Below are 6,760 nucleotides of genomic sequence, written 5' to 3' on the forward strand. Positions count from 1 at the left end.
AAAAGCCTTTTTATTGATATGTTGATTCCCTGTAACATGCTGTATATACTGACACTTTTTCCAGGAGGGAAGGCAAAGGTGATAGCTGTCGCTCCTGCATTACATGCAGGGAGTTTCACCATTACTTCTGTGGGATTTAAGTAACTCCTTTAAAGTTTACAGTAGCACAGAAGCAACAGTCTGCCAGATGTCACAGACTTCCATTTATTTGCACCTGCTAAGCTAAGGTAATAAAACACTTCATACTCCCCAAACTGAAGTTCACAGCTCACATCATGCAAACAGAGAGCTCCCCTAGGTGACTGAGCATACCAGGTACAACAGGAACCATTTCTGCATCAAGCTCCACAGCAGCTCTCAAAAATTCTTAGGAACCACTGTCTTGGAAATCACTGTCCAAAGTTACCCTGAAGCCTTATCAATGGTCAGAAAAAATATATACACATATACACATATAGTCGGGTTAAACATTCTCAGGATCAAGAAAGAAAATGGCAAACCACAAAAAACACAACCAGCAACTCAGGTCCTAAAATGCTTATGTTTTATGTATGTGTTACCCTGTTACTGACAACTTGATTCCTGCAATCAGGATATGAAAAAAGATACAACAGTAGCAGGAAATTCAGAGAAATATGCCTTTGAAACGCTTTTTACATATAGCACATGTTAAGACTTGGAGAATTTAATGGCATAGCTGAATTAACAATAAAATATATTTTTGGTTGCTCTTACTTCAACTTTCACTCTTAGTCTGATCAGGTAGCATGTGGGCATGTTTTTTAAAGAAGCATACTTCTTCATTTCAAGAAGAAATTGCCAGTACTTGCCTTTACTCCATCAACTAAAGCTCTTCTTTTTTTCAGGCTCAATCCCTGCAGTGAAATGGCACACAGATGACAGCATTCAATTATGTTCAGAATTAATGTAGCATGAAAGCACAGTCTTACTGAGAAGGCCGAGTGAAATTGAACAGGAGGATTGCAGGTATTTTCACCCTATTTTACTGCAAATGATCACTCATTTTTCCTGCCATGGAACAGGTCAGTAGGGCAATAGTCAATACAGAATACCCCTGGAAAACAAGTGGTTGCCTCAAACTCTTCAACATATTAATTCAGTTCTAATTCTTAATATTCACTGATAACAGAGCTGATCTACATGCCTGTGTTGTTGTCAAATAAGTTTTTTCTGAGAGGAGCTTTCATTTTTCAACCAACTCTGTGGGTTATTGAATAATACTCCAATTTATTATTTGTGAATATTTACCATAAATTTAGTTATTGGAACTAATCTCTTTCATTGCATGATAAGCTCTACTAGTAACTTACTGCACATGTATACATACTTATGAGCATATTTATGACACATGCATACTTATGATTTTTTTTTTGTGGACCAGCTATCCAAGATGGCTTCAGACACTGACCTTATCAAAGAACTAGTAAATTGGGTTGCCTGAAGATTACTATTCCTATCACATGAAAACTGAATATGGAGGAGTGAAACTATACTATGATCAAATCAGAAGAGTTAAATTTTGAGAAAATGGAAACAGAAATATAAGAAATAAATTAAAAATTGTTCTGGATCATTTAGATTCAATATGTTTAAACATATCTAGGAATACTTCATGTTTTGAAATAATTCAATATAAACCACTGAATATATGAATATATTTTATTAATATAAAACTAGACACATTTAAAACTAATTGAATATGGGAAAAAATATTTCAACTATTAGAAGTGTTTCAAAAATCTGAAGTTCAAAACAATCCTTTTCTTGTGAGAAGTTTCAGGTCAAACTATTCCCTTTCCGCAAAAAAAGGCGTCATTCTTTTAGTTTCAGTCAGCAGATGTGTCTCTAACAATCGTCCGGCAAATCTGAAACCACACCAGACTTGATAGTTATTATTCCACTACACACAGTTAAGGAGTAAATAGAATAACTAGAATTTCAATACAAATTATGGCCAGTCTTCTTTGTTTTAAATGCACATAAGAAAATTACAGAATTTCTTGATTAGCATGCTGGCATCTCCAAAACCCACAAAAAACCACTCCTCTCACCCCACAGCATGCTCTGCTCACCACTCGTGATTCAAAAGCACAGACCTTTCTCTGGTTTCTCAACTTCATAAGGAAAAGGCTATCTTCCAGGGGCCCTCTTAAAGCACAGTGTCCTTCACCTTGTTTTCCTTAGCACCCTCTCTTTTTCTTAAACTACAGGGCTGCTTGGCATCTTCCAGGAAGAATTTATACTAGTTTTGAATTTCAAGTGGTAGTGGGAACCTCTCTTGTTGAAATCATTGCACCATCACTTGCTTTTGTCCACAGAATTAAAAGGAAAATCAGGGGTGCCAAAAGGTAGTATAATGTTTAAGAGCTCTATTGAAATTTTTCAGAGAGGATCTTGTTTATCTTCACTAAAATTTCAGAGAGGCAAAATAATTCAGAGTTTGGTGTGGTGAATCAAAGACTGACAGGTTAAAATACCTGAAAAGGAACTTGAATTTTTTTGTTAATTGCACTCTGCACTAGAAATCCCGTGCTGCAGCCTTGCACTGAATCAGCAAGCAGAGACCCAGCATTTACTATCAATCAACATTAAAAGCATTTAATAAAAAGTTTTCATAATGGAAAGGTTGATGGAGCCAAGACAAATCACTTCCACTAACCAATGCCTCTCCACAAACTACAACTCCATTATCCGAAGCAGCAGTCTCCTGTTCTTTTACAGCTGTTTCCTCCTAGAAAAAACAGCTTCTGCAGCACATAAGAAAACCACAAAAACCCACAAGACTTCCTTGCATCTTAACTGAAGTATAAGCAGTGAATTTGGGAGAAAAGGGATTTTTTGTTTTAACAGGGGAGTCCCAGAGAAGTACTGAGAGAAGTACAAGGAAAAGGATGGGATTAAACACTTGAGTCAGTCAAAGCAGCTGTAATTGAAAATACATTTTAAATTAATCTAGGTAAAACCACTGAACACAGGACCTATGTTCCTATAAAAAAGATTTGCTTGGCAGAAGAATTTAGGTCTGGATTATGTGCCTAGCAAAGGGAGTAATAACAGGACTCTCATCATTATATATCTGCTTGTTTTCTGAGTTAGAAGTATCTTAAGTTTGCTAACAAAAATGAAAGTGAATCATTCAACTGAATCTACCCCTTAGTAAAAGCCCTTTAAACTCAGTTGAGGACATGCAGGAGAATAGGAAGCCTTCAAAGCAATCTAAAGCACAAGTTTCACAGTCTGGAAATAACAAGTACCTACTAACTTCTACATTCAAAGCAGATTGCTAATGTCAGGTCGCGAGCCTACACTATTCCACACTCAACTAGCCATATCTGGAAATTACGCATGCCACATGCTATGAATAACCTGTCCCCATGGTATGAATATACAGATTCATGGTACAGATCTCTTCTTCTTAAATTCACATTTTCTTATGTACATTCTCCATTTATTCACAGATACATAAAATAAGAAAAGGATTGGTAAGTATAAAGCAAGTGAAGACTGCTGGAAGGCGAGAACATAATGCAGGGTAGAGAAAAGGGAGGAAGTGTATTAAGCACTTGGAGAAAGCCAAAACACAAGCAAGAGCTCACATCCCCAAACAAGATTAACTATGCATCAGCTAGCCTGTCTACATTACAAATTAAACATTTGTCTAAGCTATCTAGACCACAGATGTTTTTGAATTATTGTCATCATATATTTTCCACCTTTTTTGGCAAGAGAAAAGAAACCTTTGAAGGACTATCAGACTTTAGTCAAAATACTCATACTGTTTGTTCTTGGGTAGCAACTACACTAAAAAGGATATTAAGAAACATGTCTGGCATTAAGATGAATAATCAAGTGGTTAAATAGACACATATTAAATGGTAGTCTACATTTAATAATTATAATATAGTTTTATTAATACAGATATTTGAAACTAATACAGGTTTATAGATAATATATTCAGAAAAGTGCATAACCTAACTTACATGTAGATTTCTAGGGACACTACCATCCCTGAAGTAACACCAATGAAGTGAGTGAGCTATGAATAGATGAATTTGGAGTACTCTTTATCAGATATTTTTATTCATTCATTACAGAAGGAAACTTAAGTAGTTCAGTCATGTTTAAAATTGTTTTAGAAGAAAATAAACAGGGAGAATGGTTTTTCAAAATACAAATCATAGAATTATAGCGGTTTCCATTTGAATAGATCTTGAAGACCATCCAGCTACACCCCCCTGCCATGGGCAGGGACACCTTCCACTAGACCAGGTTGCTCAAAGCCTCGTCCAACCTGGCCTTGAACACTTGCCAGGGAGAGGGCAGCCACAGCTGCTCTGGGAAACCTGTGCCAGTGTCTCACCACCATCACAGCAAAGAATTTCTTACTTATATCTAATCTAAACATGCCCTCTTTCAGTTGAAAACCATTACCCCTCATCCTATCCCTACACTCCCTGATAAAGAGTCCCTCCCCATCTTTCCTGTAGCCCCCTTTAAGTACTGGAAGGCCACTATAAGAAGATCTCCCCAGAGCCTTCTCTTCTCCAGGCTGAACAACCCCAACTCTCCCAGCCTGTCCTTCATAAGGAAGGTGCTCCAGCCCCTGATCATATTCATGGCCTTTTCTAGACTTAGTCAAGCAGGTCCATGTCCTGCTTATGTTGGGGGCCCCAGAGCTGGAAACAGCACTGCAGGTGGGGTATCAGGAGAGCGGAGTAGAGGTGAAGAATCACCTCCCTTGACCTGCTGGCCACACCTCTCTTGATGCAGCCCAGGAGACAGCTGGCTTTCTGGGCTGTGAGCGCACATTGCTGGCTCACTGTCAGTTTTCCATCCACTAACCCCAAGTCCTTCTCCACAGGGCTGCTCTCAATCCACTCATTGCCCAGCCTGTATATGTGCTTGGGATTGCCCTGACTCATGTGCAGGACCTTGCACTTGGCCTTGTTGAACTTGATGAGGTTTGCAGGGGCCCAACTGTCCATCCTGTTCAGGTTCCTCTGGATGGCCCATCCCTTCCCTCCAGCATGTCAACCACACCACACAGCTTGGTGTCATTGGTGACCTTTCTGAGGGTGCACTCGATCCCACAGTCCATATCTCCAGCAGAGATGTTAAACAGCGCTGGTCCCAACACCAACCCCTGAGGAACGCCACTCATCACTGCTCTCCATTGGAAGTTGGGCCGCTGATCGCAACTCTTTGAGTGTGACCATCCAGACAATTTCTTATCCACCGAGTGGTCCATCCATCATCCGTCTCTCCAATTCAGAAACAAGGATGTCTCATGGGACAGTGTCAAATGCTTTGCACGAGTCCAGGTAGGCTTGTGCAAGATGCTTAGGCTATATTGTCTTTTCCATTAAATGTGCCATTAGGGAGTGAAAAGCAAGACAGATAAGCCTTGTACTAGTCCAGAAGAATCAAAGTAAAATAGACTATCAAAGTGAAGGAAAATGACAATTTTAATCACTAGTCCAGTAAATCCAAATGTAGATCAAAATAGTTATTAAAATTATGTTTTTTAAAAAGTGTTATTAGTAATGCAGAAGGAAACTTAAGGACTTATAAAGTTTACTGGTATATTTCTTCACTGTATACAAATATTGGATATTTGTATAAAAGTTCCCAAAACCTACAATGGATCATTGGAAATTATTGCTTTTGGTAGTGCATCAAATACCTGATAAAAGTTTACATGCTGAAAGAAGGTGGGGGGGGTGGGAGGGACAGGACTTGTGGGCAGGGAAGACAGGCAGATCATGCCAGACACCTGCAATTGCCTGGGTACTTGTTTACAACTCTTCAGCAGTCAATTTTGCTTATATCACAGCCATTCTACGGGGATCATGGGCATGCTGATAGGGCATGTCACCTGACCTTCACCCCTTTGTTTTACTTTTCTGTAAAATTATTCTGACTAAAATATCGTTATTTTAGACTACGAGTCTAACTTAAGCACTGATCTAAACCTTGTTCTGATTCAGCATCTTTAGAACCAAAAGAATGATGTCTATAACTCAAAGATACTAAGAATGATATAAAACCCAAACACTGGGTATCACTTGCATTGCTCTTTTCCGTCCTTTGAGGTCAAGACCAAGCAGATCTGACATAACTCTTCTGGGTGAGGGTTTCCCCTCTAATAGCCTCCACTGTGCGTTTTCTACAGCAGTTTAACGAGTGCAGTAAATGAACCCTGTCTCGGGACAGTTACCCACATTTTATCTAACAAGGGAATTTTCAAAGCTAACAGCCAGCAGGCAGCTGCTGGCACAAAGTAGGTCTGTCTGAAGTGGCTTCTAGCTCTCTAGTGACAGATATGAAATGCTGTAATTCATCTTTGTATATTTCTAGTCATTATTTTTTATTGGAATAGTCATAGCTGTATTCCAAGAAAAACAGGTCTCACCCTAGATAAGGTAAAAGAAATAATAATTTCTAGAAATCCATGGGCATTAATCTTGATGATAATCAAGGTTTCATACTGCGATGGTATTTATCCTTTTCAAAAAGCAAAGCAAAACAACATTTGTGAATATTGAATATGCTGACACATGAGCTGTGACTTTCCAAAGGAGACAAAAAATCAAGGGGAGTGGCAGGTACAAAATAACTCAAAATAAGTGGTCTCTTTACTGAAAACGGTGGTCACTTTAAAATAATTTTGCTTTAAATACATGTGCATGAGAAAGGTGGGGGTGTCTTTATCATGATGCTCACTGGACTAGTTCCAGGT

Source organism: Athene noctua, chromosome 5, assembly GCF_965140245.1.
Source record: "Athene noctua chromosome 5, bAthNoc1.hap1.1, whole genome shotgun sequence".
Lineage (NCBI taxonomy): Eukaryota > Metazoa > Chordata > Aves > Strigiformes > Strigidae > Athene > Athene noctua.